Source organism: Thalassophryne amazonica, chromosome 4 (genome assembly GCF_902500255.1).
Source record: "Thalassophryne amazonica chromosome 4, fThaAma1.1, whole genome shotgun sequence".
NCBI lineage: Eukaryota > Metazoa > Chordata > Actinopteri > Batrachoidiformes > Batrachoididae > Thalassophryne > Thalassophryne amazonica.
This window is the reverse complement of record NC_047106.1, coordinates 37,068,020-37,084,440: the sequence shown is the minus strand read 5'-3', so window position 1 is coordinate 37,084,440 and position 16,421 is coordinate 37,068,020.

Below are 16,421 nucleotides of genomic sequence, written 5' to 3'. Positions count from 1 at the left end.
TAACAAATAAAACTGGTTTTTGGGACTTCCAATTTGGATGGACAAGACTAAGAGACAAGCTTTCAAATGAATTAAAGCTCTGTCTAGGTTTTTGATTAATTAATAAGCTGGAATGGAAGATTGCTGCTAATCCTCCGCCCCGGCCCGTGCTACGAGCATTCTGACAGTTAGTGTGACTCGGGGGTGTTGACTCATTTAAACTAACATATTCATCCTGCTGTAACCAGGTTTCTGTTAGGCAGAATAAATCAATACGTTGATCAATTATTATATCATTTACCAACAGGGACTTAGAAGAGAGAGACCTAATGTTTAATAGACCACATTTAACTGTTTTAGTCTGTGGTGCAATTGAAGGTGCTATATTATTTTTTCTTTTTGAATTTTTATGCTTAAATAGATTTTTGCTGGTTATTGGTGGTCTGGGAGCAGGCACCGTCTCTACGGGAATGGGGTAATGAGGGGATGGCAGGGGGAGAGAAGCTGCAGAGAGGTGTATAAGACCACAGCTCTGCCTCCTGGTCCCAACGCTAGACAGTCACAGTTTGGAGGATTTAAGAAAATTGGCCAGATTTCTAGAAATGAGAGCTGCTCCCTCTAAAGTGGGATGGATGCCGTCTCTCCTAACAAGACCAGGTTTTCCCCAGAAGCTTTGCCAATTATCAATGAAGCCCACCTCATTTTTTGGACACCACTCAGACAGCCAGCAATTCAAGGAGAACATGCGGCTAAACATGTCACTCCCGGTCTGATTGGGGAGGGGCCCAGAGAAAACAACAGAGTCCGACATTGTTTTTGCAAAGATACACACCGATTTAATGTTAATTTTAGTGACCTCCGATTGGCGTAACCGAGTGTCATTACTGCCGACGTGAATTACAATCTTACCAAATTTACGCTTAGCCTTAGCCAGCAATTTCAAATGTCCTTCGATGTCGCCTGCTCTGGCCCCCGGAAGACAATTGACAATGGTTGCTGGTGTCGCTAACTTCACATTTCTCAAAACAGAGTCGCCAATAACCAGAGTTTGATCCTCGGCGAGTGTATCGTCGAGTGGGGAAAAACGGTTAGAGATGTGAACGGGTTGACGGTGTACACGGGGCTTCTGTTTAGGGCTACGCTTCCTCCTCACAGTCACCCAGTCAGCCTGCTTTCCCGACTGCACAGGATCTGCCAGAGGGTAACTAATGGCGGCTAAGCTACCTTGGTCCGCACCGACTACAGGGGCCTGGCTAGCTGTAGAATTTTCCACGGTGCGGAGCCGAGCCTCCAATTCGCCCAGCCTGGCCTCCAAAGCTACGAATAAGCTGCACTTATTACAAGTACCGTTACTGCTAAAGGAGGCCGAGGAATAACTAAACATTTCACACCCAGAGCAGAAAAGTGCGGGAGAGACAGGAGAAGCCGCCATGCTAAACCAGCTAAGAGCTAGTAGCTGCGCTAAGCTAGCGGATTCCTAAAAACACACAAAGTGAATAATGTGCAAATAATCCAGAGGTGATTCAGCAGAAGGAGTGCCCCAATCAAGGCACCAAACAGGCCATGAAGCAGCACAGGCAACGCACGACAACAGCGCTAAAATAAAATAAAAATAAAAAAAAATAAAAAAATAAAAACGAAAGCGTTAGCAAGCTAGTTAGCTTGCCAACGCTAATGAAAGTTAGCTGATAAAAGTGCTCCGTCGCGATGTTTCGACCGTTAGATGTCTTCCTTAGGCGTTGGAGCACAGTAAAAAAGTTTAAAAAAGTAAAAGGTAAAAAAGTAAAAAAGTCTTGAAAAAGACTGTTAGTTCAAGTCCAAAGCAGCAGGTAGCAGTCTCTGTGTAAACAGTCCCAACAGAGAGCCAAAATTCTGATGCAATCTCACTCCGAAGACCAAGTCAGCAAAGTCCACGTTCCCTACAGATCGCCATCCATGCAAGAACATTCCCAGTGAATGGCACACCTGTGAGGTGGGATGGATTATCTCCTTCCTCTTCCTGACCTAGCACTTTTTAAATCTAAGTTAAAGACTTATTTATTTAAACTGGCTTTTAACACTTAGTGGGGAGGTGACATGTTCTGTTATTTTTATGTTCTTTTTTATGTGTTGTTTTAAAATTTTATTTTATATGTGTTTTATTTTTGTAAATTTGTGTTTTTAATGTTAAGCACTTTGGACACCAGTCGGTGCTGTAAAGCGCTTTATAAATAAATGTTGATTGATTGATTGATTGGGTCTTCCAGCATGACAATGATCCCAAACACACCGCTCAAGCAACAAAGGAGTGGCTCCGTAAAAAGCATTTCAAGGTCCTGGAGTGGCCGAGCCCGTCTCCAGACCTCAACCCCATAGAAAATTTATTGAGGGAGTTGAAAGTCCATGTTGCCCAGCGACAGCCCCAAAACATCACTGCTCTAGAGGAGATCTGCATGGAGGAATGGGCCAAAATACCAGCTACAGTGTGTGGAAACCTGGTGAAGACTTACAGGAAATGTCTGATCTCTGTCATTGCCAACAAATATTATGTTACAAAGTATTGAGCTGAACTTTTGTTATTGACCAAATACTTATTTTACACCATAATTTACAAATAAATTCTTTAAAAATCCTACAATGTGATTTCCTGGATTTTTTTTTCTCATTTTGTCTCTCATAGTTGTTAACAAAAACATGTATTTTGAGTAAAGCAGTGATCATTTAAATTATGTTGGTGTAGAGGTGATTAATTAAGAATTAAGGAGCTGGTATCTGCACTGATATTGATCCACTACATCAGCATGTCTCTCCTTTATTTAGTTGTCTTCAGTGTGTCACACTACTGTACCTCCACTGTTTCTTTCTTTGCTGCATTTGTTTTTTAACTCATTCTTTTCCTACTCAGAATAACAGACGCCAATGTTTTAAAAGGCTAACTTTTTTCTGCCCGTGAGCTTCATTATCACTGTGCTGTAAGTCATGCACAGTTTATTTGTGGACATGTTTGAAAGTTGTCACCTCAGGCGGTCGGATGAGCTCCATCTGTAGTTCTGTCAGGCACGGCCGTCTCTGGAGAGATGAAAGCTCTTCAAACACACACATATGAACTCATGTATGGAAAACACACAGACGAGGAATATCCCACAGTGTTTTTAAAATGACCTGTCATTTCATTTTACTCAAAGTCTTGAAGGACATGATTAGAGCTCATAGTGGGCCAATGATTAAAGGAAAGTCGATCAGAATTCATAACAACTCAGATTTTGGCTGTTGGAGGTCATGTGATGATATAAGTGTATTAATTTGTGCACTGCTGTGAAGAGTCTGTAAGCATACTTCAATCAAAACAAACAGTTACAGAGACTGCTGAAAACAAAGTACTTGTTCATATTCGTTTTTCCGAGTGTTTCCGACAGCGCTTATGTCACTCTGAGCAAACGTCCCAGTGCGCTGTTGAATGGAATGTATATTAACTGCTGCGAACATTAAGAACAGAGCTGCAATTAATTGCAAAGTTTACATAAGTATGATGTCGTGTCATGGTGACTCGTTTTTAAAGTGATATCTGTGTTATTTTTCATGTAGTCGTGGAAAAAACAATTAAAAGAGTTGGGGGTGAAGTGTGTTGTCTCTTCTGTATGGAGCTCTGTGTGTGTTGCTCATGCACATCTGTGAGCTGGTAGAAAGTCCATTATCTGCTGAAAATAAGGGCCCCGTCACACACAAATGTGGTCAAATTGTGCATGAAGTGCGCATGAAGCAGAAATCATATGCAATGCTTGTAAAATCGTAGCCGCGTCCAACGCCTCGTACACCTGTTGCTACAACTGTTTGTGCACACCAGTGACTGAATGACAGAGTTTGCGCTGTGAGAGCCCATCGAACCCTCTGGTGGCAGGTGTTGGCTAAATTCCAGCTGACACACACGAACATCTAACACCTTTTGCTTTGCACTAAAAAATCGTGTGGACATTCGCACTATTAACATGACAACAGTCAGCAAACAATCACTGTTGAGCTGGATGTGAAATTTGGCTAAGTGCCCCACGAGTGTGGCTTTTCAAACACACATACTGACACGTTAGTGTGTGCGCTGAACTGACGGGGTGTGTCCCCCAACAGAAGCAGCTGTGGAGATCTGTGGATCTGGACATCGTAGCTGGGGAACACATACCATGTTTGGATGGACATGAACTAACAACTGTCCACTGTGATGCACGTGTGTCTGCTTGCTGTCCTCATGTGGACATACATAACAACATATATCGTTGTTCCAATGAGCTGCAGCATGGGCTGCAGCATGGGTGCGCACGCTGCGCACATTGACAGGCTACTCCAGGTGAAACAGACCGTCAGATCATAACACGCAGCAGGCGATCTGAATGTCACGTCATCCACGTGAGCTCTATTCCACATGACACGGTGTCTGTCCTGTGGTATGCCGTCCACAAGAGCAGTGGTGGGCACAGTTCCGATAATCTGATAACCGATAATTATCGAAGATAATGTTTTTATTGTCGGACTATCTTTTTAGATAACTTTAAAAACCATTATCGGACTAATTATCTTGCGATACATTTTTGTCTGATAATTTTTAGACTGATAATGGGGTAAATAAAGCTGAACAGCTACAAATATTTATAAAACAAAATCAGTTGAGTACCTACCTGCTAAATGTTTTATAGCTGATGTGTAAATGGTAAATGGACTGCATTTATATAGCGCTTTTCCATCTGCATCAGATGCTCAAAGCGCTTTACAATTATGCCTCACATTCACCCCGATGTCAGGGTGCTGCCATACAAGGCGCTCACTACACACCGGGAGCAATAGGGGATTAAAGGCCTTGCCCAAGGGCCCTTAGTAATTTTCCAGTCAGGCGGGGATTTGAACCCATGATCTTCTGGACTCAAGCCCAACACCTTAACCACTAGACCATCACCTCCCCTCCCCTGTGTAGTTCTATCCACTGCAAAACAGAGAAGAGCTGCTTTAAGAAGAAACCACTCTATCCTCTGCATACAAAGGAGAACTGGTCCCACACAAAAAAATCATTTCTCTTAATCCCATACTGAAACACGGGCAATATCACCCAAGTCATCCAGAGGCATACATTTTTAACTTATGGTTCAACTTTTAACCAAGCTAATTTCGGACAAGTTATTTAAATTAATGTCATGTCTGAAGTTTTATAAAGTGAAAATATCAGATATATGTTTTAGTTTTAAAGTAATGTACTAATTTTTAAGGTTTTAGTGTAGATATATGCTGTGCCCAGCAGTGCATAATGGGTAGGATAGGGTAATCTCAGTACATTCACGACATGAGAAATGCATTTGAAACACTCTGATCAGGCTCTACGGACAACAGCATTAAACTCTAGTGCCTAAAACTCTCGTGAATATATTCTCTGGGTTTATAGACGTTGTTATTAAGTCTGCATTTATTAAATTCCATGCATCTTAAATGTAGGAGACACGGATTATCTGGAATTTTGTTTTGGCAAGTTTTCAAGGTCTCTACTGCCATCTACTGGCCAGTAGAGTTCATTCGCCCTATTGACGTATCCCATAATCCCTTGCATGCCAGAGATACGCTGCAGTCAAACAACATACAGTAGTGTTCAGAATAATAGTAGTGCTATGTGACTAAAAAGATTAATCCAGGTTTTGAGTACATTTCTTATTGTTACATGGGAAACAAGGTACCAGTAGATTCAGTAGATTCTCACAAATCCAACAAGACCAAGCATTCATGATATGCACACTCTTAAGGCTATGAAATTGGGCTATTAGTAAAAAAGTAGAAAAGGGGGTGTTCACAATAATAGTAGTGTAGCATTCGGTCAGTGAGTTCGTCAATTTTGTGGAACAAACAGGTGTGAATCAGATGTCACCTATTTAAGGATGAAGCCAGCACCTGTTGAACATGCTTTTCTCTTTGAAAGCCTGAGGAAAATGGGACGTTCAAGACATTGTTCAGAAGAACAGCGTAGTTTGATTAAAAAGTTGACTGGAGAGGGGAAAACTTATACGCAGGTGCAAAAAACTATAGGCTGTTCATCTACAATGATCTCCAATGCTTTAAAATGGACAAAAAAAAAAACAAAAAAAAAACAGAGATGCGTGGAAGAAAATGGAAAACAACCATCAAAATGGATAGAAGAATAACCAGAATGGCAAAGGCTCACCAATTGATCAGCTCCAGGATGATCAAACACAGTCTGGAGTTACATGTAAGTGCTGTGACAGTTAGAAGACGCCTGTGTGAAGCTAATTTATTTGCAAGAATCCCCTGCAAAGTCCCTCTGTTAAATAAAAGACGTGCAGAAGAGGTTACAATTTGCCAAAGAACACATCAACTGGCCTAAAGAGAAATGGAGGAATATTTTGTGGACTGATGAAAGTAAAACTGTTCTTTTTGGGTCCAAGGGCCGCAGACAGTTTGTGAGACGACCCCCAAACTCTGAATTCAAGCCACAGTTCACAGTGAAGACAGTGAAGCATGGTGGTGCAAGCATCATGATATGGGCATGTTTCTCCTACTATGGTGTTGGGCCTATACAGTGAGGAAAATAAGTATTTCAACACCCTGCGATTTTGCAAGTTCTCCCACTTAGAAATCATGGAGGGGTCTGAAATTTTCATCTTAGGTGCACGCCCACTGTGAGAGACATAATCTAAAAAAAAAAAAAAAATCCAGAAATCACAATGTATGATTTTTTTAGTAATTTATTTGTATGTTACTGCTGCAAATAAGTATTTGAACACATACCAACTAGCAAGAATTCTGGCTCTCACAGACCTGTTAATTTTTCTTTAAGAAGCCCTCTTATCCTGCACTCTTTACCTGTATGAACTGCACCTGTTTGAACTTGTTACCTGTATAAAAGACACCTGTTCACACACTCAATCAATCACACTCCAACCTGTCCACCATAGCCAAGACCAAAGAGCTGTCTAAGGACACCAGGGACAAAACTGTAGACCTGCACAAGACTGGGATGGACTACAGAACAACAGGCAAGCAGCTTGGTAGAAGACAACAACTGTTATGATTATTTATTAGAAAGTGGAAGAAACACAAGATGACTGTCAATCTCCCTCAGTCTGGGATTCCATGCAAAATCTTAGTTTGTGGAGTAAGGATGATTCTGAGAAAGCTCAGAACTACACAGGAGGACCTGGTCAATGACCTGAAGAGAGCTGGGACCACAGTCACAAAGATTACATTAGTAACATGATGCTGTCATGGTTTAAAATCCTGCAGGGCAGCAAGGCCCCCCTACTCAAGCCAGCACATGTCCAGGCCCGTTTGAAGTTCACCAGTGACCATCTGGATGATCCAGAGGAGGCATGGGAGAAGGTCATGTGGTCAGACGAGACCAGAATAGAGCTTTTTGGAATCAACTCCACTTACCATGTTTAGAGGATGAGAACAACCCCAAGAAAACCATCCCAAACGTGAAGCATGGGGGTGGAAACATCATACTCTGGGGGTGCTCTTCTGCAAAGGGGACAGGATGACTGCACCGTATTGAAGGGAGGATGGATGGGGTCATGTATTGCGAGATTTTGGCAAACAACCTCCTTCCCTCAGTAAGAGCATTGAAGATGGGTCATGGCTGGGTCTTCCAGCATGACAATGACCCCAAACACACAGCCAGGGCAACTAAGGAGGAGCTCCGTAAGAAGCATTTCAAGGTCCTGGAGTGGCCTGGCCAGTCTCCAGACCTGAACTCAATAGAAAATCTTTGGAGGGAGCTGAAACTCCAAACCTGAAAGATTTGGAGAAGATCTGTAAGGATGAGTGGACCAAAATCACTGCTGCAGTGTGTGCAAACCTGGTGAAAAACTACAGGAAACGTTTAACCTCTGTAATTGCAAACAAAGGCTACTGTACCAAATATTAACATTGATTTTCACAGGTGTTCAAATACTTATTTGCAGCAGTAACATACAAATAAATTATTTAAAAAATCATACATTGTGATTTCCGGATTTTTTTTTTTTAGATTATGTCTCTCACAGTGGACATGCACCTAAGATGAAAATTTCAGACCCCTCCATGATTTCTAAGTGGGAGAACTTGCAAAATCACAGGGTGTTCAAATATTTATTTTCCTCACTGTATATCACATACCAGGTATCATGGATCAGTTTGGATATGTCAAAATACTTGAAGAGGTCATGTTGCCTTATGCTGAAGAAGACATGCCCTTGAAATGGGTGTTTCAACAAAACAATGACCCCAAGCACACTAGTAAACGAGCAAAATCTTGGTTCCAAACCAACAAAATTAATGCCTCACAGATGTGAAGAAATCATGAAAAACGGTGGTTATACAACTAAATACTAGTTTAGTGATTCACAGGATTGCTAAAAAAGCAGCTTGAACATAATAGTTTTGAGTTTGTAGCGTCAACAGCAGATGCTACTATTATTGTGAACACCCCCTGTTCTACTTTTTTTTTACTAATAGCCCAATTTCATAGCCTTAAGAGTGTGCATATCATGAATGCTTGGTCTTGTTGGATTTGTGAGAATCTACTGAATCTACTGGTACCTTGTTTCCCATGTAACAATAAGAAATATACTCAAAACCTGGATTAATCTTTTCAGTCACATAGCACTACTATTATTCTGAACACTACTATATAGAGAATCAACACGATGACAGTTGTAAATGAATATTATACTACAAAAATGTAATTTTTTTATGCTTTTCGTCACGTTAATAAGAGACTGCTGCATGATACCCTGAAAAGTTGCTAAAACAATTATAACAAATAATCCGTGTCTGTTACATTTAATCTGCGTGGAATTTAATAAACGCAAACCGAATTTCAGACATATTATATATATTATTAGTCTCGAACAAAGAGGACAAACAGTGTTGTAAAGAACAATAATCAAGACGTTAAAGAGCAAACTTCACTTTCCCCCAGAATGACATGATCTGGAAGCGAGCGTAGCTCACAGCAGCTCCCACTGAAAATAACGGAGAGACAGCCTGTGATTCTCCCATGTTTACATAAAACAAACCCAATAACAATGTCTAAAAACCCAGAAAATATATTCACGAGAGTGTTAGGCACAATATAAAAATAATTTTATGATGCGATGTTAATGGTGTTGTCCGTGTGCAGCGGTTAAAGTGCAGCGTGATCAGAGCGTCTCAATGCAGTTCTCAATGCTACTGAGATCTTGCAGTGTGGCGAACTCTCCGAGGTTTTGCGGGATTTGAAACGTCAATAGGGCAAATAGCCAACATTTATGTGTCAAGACAATATTGAGTGCACGTTTTACAATACAGTGGTCCCTCGTTTATCGTGGGAGTTATCTTCTAAAAATAACCTGAAATAGGCGAAATCCGTGAAGTAGTCAGCATTATTTTTTACAATTATTATAGATGTTTTAAGGCTGTAAAACCCCTCATTACACACTTTATACATTTTATCAAACAGGCATTTTCTCACTTTTCTCTCCTGTGTAAACACTGAAAGTTGAAACCTTAGTAGAAAAAAATAAAACATTTTCCTATAAATAATTATGATAGCTTTTAGACCTAACAAATTTAATTTTAATGATCAACCTACGAGGTTGGACACATCTGAAATTATTAATAGTAACTCACCAGTATTTCACAGTTCCTCTGACCGTGCCTCTGCGTCCTGGCGCCGCTCCGCTGTTGCGTCTTTTTTACACTGAGTAACACCTCAGTGCAGGTGTCTTCTTCCGAGTGAAGTACACAGGTATGGGTAGTTGTTGGCGCTCTTTTTTCTTCTGGGCGAGAAGATTCTTATAAACAGACATGCAGAACACAATGCACGTGCCAACCGATGCCGCGACCGGCCTGCTTGATGAGGATGCAGAACACAATTCGCTGTAAAAAAAAAAAAAAGCATGTAAAACTGGACTAAAAAAATCTGCGAAACTGCGGGGCCACGAAAGGTGAACCGCGTTATAGCGAGGGACCACTGTATAATAAAATGTGTGCGCAATATAATAAAACGTGCGCACAACATCAAAAAACGTGCACACAACATCATAAAACGTGCGCACAATATAATAAAACTGTTGTGAAAGTGTAGGAACACGGACCCACAACAGGGGGCGCAAATGAACGGACAATGGAGGAATCAAATAACACTGTTTTTACTGTTATGAAAACAGGCACAACAACACAGCCGATTACAATATTGAGACTGAGTCCAATAACAACGGTGTCGTGTGGGCAGGCTCGACGATAGGAGACGTCTGTCCAAGTCGAACCGGAACCAAACCGATTTCCTCTGCCACCGAACCCCGGGAATACTGGAGCCGCCAAGTCCCGAATCCCCAGGTGGCCACTGTCTCCGCTCGTCGGATCCGGTACTGCTGGCGAGGAACAAAAACAGTCAGGTGTGGATGCGGCTGCACCCAGTAACACGGAGGGTGGAGAGTCCACCTCCACCTCTCGTTAACTATGATACAGGAGTGTAGGAAGGTGAGTACTTATCCAAAAGTTGTTCAGTAGTCAGCTGTCCTACAAATGCTCCACAAGAAATACAACAATGGTTAGTTATATGTATGGGCAGAGATTGTTACCTCTTTGGTCAGGCGATATCTCGGCAAATGAGGTGGAGATGCCGTCCTGCTGATATACCTCCGTATTGATTGGGATCAGCTGTCTCCAGTGATGGATGACAGCTGTCGTCCTGGCTGCTCCCGTAAGGCGGCAGCGCCCTCTGGTGCCTGGAGCCCGCACTCCAGGCAGGGCGCCCTCTAGTGGTGGTGGGCCAGCAGTACCTCCTCTTCAGCGGCCCACACAACAGGACCCCCCCCCTCAACGGGCGCCTCCTGGCGCACGACCGGGTTTGTCAGGGTGGCGACGGTAGAAGTCGGCCAGGAGGGCCGGGTCCAGGATGAAGCCCTTCTTCACCCAGGAGCGTTCTTCGGGGCCGTACCCCTCCCAGTCCACCAGATACTGAAAACCCCGGCCCATTCGTCGGACGTCGAGGAGCCGGCGCACGGTCCAAGCCGGCTCACCGTCGATGATCCGGGCAGGAGGTGGTACCGGACCCGGAGTGCAGAGGGGTGAGGTGTGATGGGGTTTAATCCTGGAGACGTGGAAAACTGGATGAATCCGCAGTGAGGCCGGAAGCTGGAGCCTCACTGCGGCGGGATTGATGACCTTGAGTATCTTGTAAGGGCCGATGTATCGTTCTTGCAGTTTTGGGGAGTCCACTTGAAGGGGAATGTCCTTGGTGGACAACCACACTTCCTGCCCAGGACGATACGTGGGAGCCGGGGCCCGCCGCCGGTCTGCATGGTTCTTCGCCCTCGTCCGGGCCTTTAACAAAGCAGAACGGGTGGCACGCCACACCCGACGGCACTTCCATAGGTGGGCCTGGACCGAGGGCACACCGACCTCCCCCTCAACCACCGGAAACAACGGGGGTTGATACCCCAAGCACACCTCGAAAGGGGAGAGGCCGGTGGTGACGACACTTGACTGTTGTGGGCGTACTCGATCCAGGCCAGGTGGGTACTCCAGGCCTTTGGGTGCGCGGCTGTCACACAGCGTAGGGTCTGCTCCATCTCCTGGTTGGCCCGTTCTGCTTGTCTGTTGGTCTGGGGGTGATACCCGGACGAGAGACTGACCGTGGCCCCCAGTTCCCGGCAAAAGCTCCTCCAAACATGCGAGGAGAACTGGGGACCGCGATCGGAGACGATGTTTGATGGTATCCCATGCAGACGGACGACGTGGTGGACTAGGAGGTCCGCTGTCTCCTGGGCCGTTGGTAGCTTCGGGAGGGCCACGAAGTGGGCCGCCTTGGAGAATCGGTCCACTATCGTGAGAATGACGGTGTTTCCCTGGGACGGCGGGAGACCCGTGACAAAATCCAGGCCGATGTGAGACCAGGGGCGATGAGGCACGGGCAGCGGCTGTAGCAATCCCGATGTCTTGCGGTGGTCGGCCTTGCCCCTGGTGCAGGTGGTACAGGCCTGGATGTAACCCCGGACATCGGCCTCCAGGGACGCCCACCAGAAGCGCTGCCGGACGACTGGCACGGTTCTTCGCACCCCAGGATGACAGGAGAGCTTAGAACCGTGACAGAAGTCCAGAACTGCAGCCCTGGCTTCTGGTGGGATGTAGAGTTTGTTCTTCGGTCCGGTTCCGGGGTCCGGGTCTCGTGTCAGGGCCTCCCGGACGGTCTTCTCCACGTCCCAGGTGAGGGCGGCCACGATAGCGGACTCCGGGATGATGGGATCCGGGGGATCCGACGACTCCGTTTTGACCTCATCTTCATGTACCCGGGACAAAGCATCCAATCTTTGGTTTTTGGTCCCGGGACGGTAGGTGATCCGGAAGTCAAAACGGCCGAAGAACAGTGACCAGCGGGCTTGCCTGGGATTCAGCCGCTTGGCGGTCCTGATATACTCCAGGTTCCGGTGGTCAGTGAAAACCGTGAATGGCACAGACGTTCCCTCCAACAGATGTCTCCACTCCTCAAGAGCCTCTTTCACCGCAAGGAGCTCTCGATTGCCGACGTCATAGTTCCGTTCGGCTGGGGTCAACCTGCGGGAAAAATAGGCACACGGGTGAAGGACCTTATCGGTCTTCCCGCTCTGGGACAGCACGGCTCCTATCCCTGAGTCCGAGGCGTCCACTTCAACCACTAACTGGCGACTAGCATCGGGCTGCACCAGAACAGGTGCAGACGAGAAGCACCGTTTCAACTCCTTGAATGCGGCATCGCACCGATCCGACCAGGTGAAGGGGACTTTTGGTGAGGTCAGGGCTGTCAGGGGGCTAACTACCTGACTGTAGCCCTTAATGAACCTCCTGTAGAAATTAGCAAAGCCTAGGAACTGTTGCAACTTCCTACGGCTTGTGGGTTGGGGCCAGTCTCTCACCGCCGCAACCTTGGCCGGATCAGGAGCGACGGAGTTGGAGGAGATGATGAACCCCAGGAAGGACAAAGACGTGCGGTGGAACTCACACTTCTCGCCCTTCACAAACAGCCGGTTCTCCAACAACCGCTGTAGGACCTGACGTACATGCCGGACATGAGTCTCAGGATCCGGAGAAAAGATGAGTATATCGTCTAGATATACGAAGACGAACCGGTGCAGGAAATCCCGCAAGACATCATTAACTAATGCTTGGAACGTCGCGGGGGCGTTTGTGAGGCAGAACGGCATGACCAGGTACTCAAAGTGACCTAAGGGGGTGTTAAATGCCGTTTTCCACTCGTCTCCCTTCCGGATCCGAACCAGATGATACGCATTTCTAAGATCGAGCTTGGTGAAGATTTGGGCTCCATGCAGGGGTGTGAACACCGAATCCAACAGGGGCAACGGGTATCGGTTGCGAACCGTGATTTCGTTCAGCCCCCTATAATCAATGCATGGACGAAATCCGCCGTCTTTTTTACCCACAAAAAAGAAACCTGCGCCCATCGGGGAGGTGGAATTCCGGATCAACCCGGCAGCTAATGAGTCCCGGATGTAGGTCTCCATTGATTCGCGCTCAGGCCGTGAGAGGTTGTACAGCCTACTGGACGGGAACTCACTGCCCGGAACCAAATCAATGGCACAATCATACGGACGGTGGGGGGGAAGTGTGAGAGCCAGATCCTTGCTGAACACGTCGACAAGGTCGTGGTACTCCACCGGCACCGTCCCCAGATTGGGCGGGACTCTGACCTCCTCCTTAGCTTGGGAGCCGGGAGGAACCGAGGAACCTAGACACACCCGATGGCAGGTCTCACTCCACTGAATCACTACCCCGGACGGCCAATCGATCCGAGGATTGTGCTTCAACATCCAGGGAAATCCTAAAACCACACGGGAGGTGGCCTGAGTCACAAAAAACTCGATCACCTCCCGGTGATTTCCTGACACCACCAGAGTTACAGGTGGTGTCTTATGCGTGATCGGAGGGAGTAGGGAGCCATCTAGTGCCCGAACCTGTACAGGCGAGGTAAGCGCCACCAGAGGGAGCCCTATCTCCCTGGCCCATCTGCTGTCCAACAGATTCCCCTCAGAGCCCGTGTCCACCAGTGCTGGGGCCTTCAGGGTTGAGTCCTCATAAAGGATCGTAACTGGGAGTCGTGTGGCAATGTGGGTGTGTCCCACGTGAATGTCTCGGCCCATCCCTAGCCCAGTTTCTAGGGGGCGGGCGTTGGAGTTTAACCGCTCGGGGCAGTCTCTCATATGGTGCTCTATTGCACCACAAACAAAACAAGCTCCGTGGGCCCGTCTCCTCTGTGCATCTGGTGCCCTAAATGTTGCCCTACTCGTGTCCATAGCTTCGTCAGCAGGGGGAGCTGTGGCCCCACGGAGCGCAGGGGCCGTGGAGCGTGGGGAAGGCGGAGCGCGGTCGGAACCGGAAGGGAGAGGGACGGCGCGTGCCCGGCCACGCCCTTCGTCTCGTTCCCGCCGACGTTCTTCTAACCGGTTGTCTAACCGTATGACAAGATTGATGAGCTCATCTAAATCCCGCGGTTCGTCCTTAGCCACCAGGTGCTCCTTAAGAACCAAAGACAGTCCGTTTACAAAGGCGGCACAGAGGGCAGTGCTATTCCAGCCGGACCTCGCAGCCGCAATGCGGAAGTCGACTGCATAGGCAGCTGCGCTCCGACGCCCCTGTCTCATTGACAGTAGCACAGTTGAAGCGGTTTCTCCTCTATTAGGGTGATCGAACACGGTTCTGAGCTCCCTTACAAACCCATCATATGTCAGAAGGAGCCGTGAATTCTGCTCCCAGAGCGCTGTAGCCCAAGCGCGTGCCTCACCGCGAAGCAGGTTTATTACATAAGCTACTTTGCTAGCATCAGTCGCGTACATGACGGGACGCTGTGCGAAGACGAGCGAGCACTGCATAAGAAAATCTGCGCACGTCTCCACACAGCCTCCGTACGGTTCTGGGGGGCTTATGTTAGCTTCAGGGGAAGGTGGGTGGGGTCGTTGAACGACCAGTGGAACATCGCTGTTACGCACAGGGTCGACGGGAGGGAGAGCCGCAGCGGCGCCCGGGGGGCGCGCTTCCACTTGTGCGGCGAGAGCCTCCACCCTGCGGTTCAGGAGGACGTTCTGCTCGGTCATTAAATCCATCCGAGTCGTGAAAGCGGTGAGGATCCGCTGCAACTCACCGATCACCCCTCCCGAGGACGCCTGCGCGTCCTGTTCTTCCATTGGCCGTTCAACAGCCGGTTGACGCCCCTCGGGATCCATGACGCTGGCCGAGATATCCTGTTGTGAAAGTGTAGGAACACGGACCCACAACAGGGGGCGCAAATGAACGGACAATGGAGGAATCAAATAACACTGTTTTTACTGTTGTGAAAACAGGCACAACAACACAGCCGATTACAATATTGAGACTGAGTCCAATAACAACGGTGTCGTGTGGGCAGGCTCGACGATAGGAGACGTCTGTCCAAGTCGAACCGGAACCAAACCGATTTCCTCTGCCACCGAACCCCGGGAATACTGGAGCCGCCAAGTCCCGAATCCCCAGGTGGCCACTGCCTCCGCTCGTCGGATCCGGTACTGCTGGCGAGGAACAAAAACAGTCAGGTGTGGATGCGGCTGCACCCAGTAACACGGAGGGTGGAGAGTCCACCTCCACCTCTCGTTAACAATGATACAGGAGTGTAGGAAGGTGAGTACTTATCCAAAAGTTGTTCAGTAGTTAGCTGTCCTACAAATGCTCCACAAGAAATACAACAATGGTTAGTTATATGTATGGGCAGAGATTGTTACCTCTTTGGTCAGGCGATATCTCGGCAAATGAGGTGGAGATGCCGTCCTGCTGATATACCTCCGTATTGATTGGGATCAGCTGTCTCCAGTGATGGATGACAGCTGTCGTCCTGGCTGCTCCCGTAAGGCGGCAGCGCCCTCCGGTGCCTGGAGCCCGCACTCCAGGCAGGGCGCCCTCTAGTGGTGGTGGGCCAGCAGTACCTCCTCTTCAGCGGCCCACACAACAAAAACGTGTGCACAATATAATAAAATGAGCCCACAATATAATAAAATGAGCGCACATTCTCTCCACATGCAAAACATTTGGTGTTGACACTTCCAGGACTCTGTAAAAATGCCTGTTTTTACAAATAAAAAAATGGAATATTTTAAAAAGGCACATTTATCTGTACACACCAACACGACACACGTCACAGTAACGTGTTGGTTTACATAATGAATGACTCAACCAATCAGTGTTTAGCAGAAGAGGCACATTTTACCCAGAATCCTTTGCAATCTGTCTGTGTTTTTTACAAAACTTCAGAATTAGTGAATTATTCAACATTAAAAGATATATGTTATATTTTAACTTTGTACAAATGACAGAATTGACATTAATGCAGTTATTCTATCAGTATTCATTTTATTTATACACCAAACCATAACTCAGCAAGGCTTTATTTTCCAAGACCTCCGCCTTATCGGAACGCTGTGATTGGGTAGAGA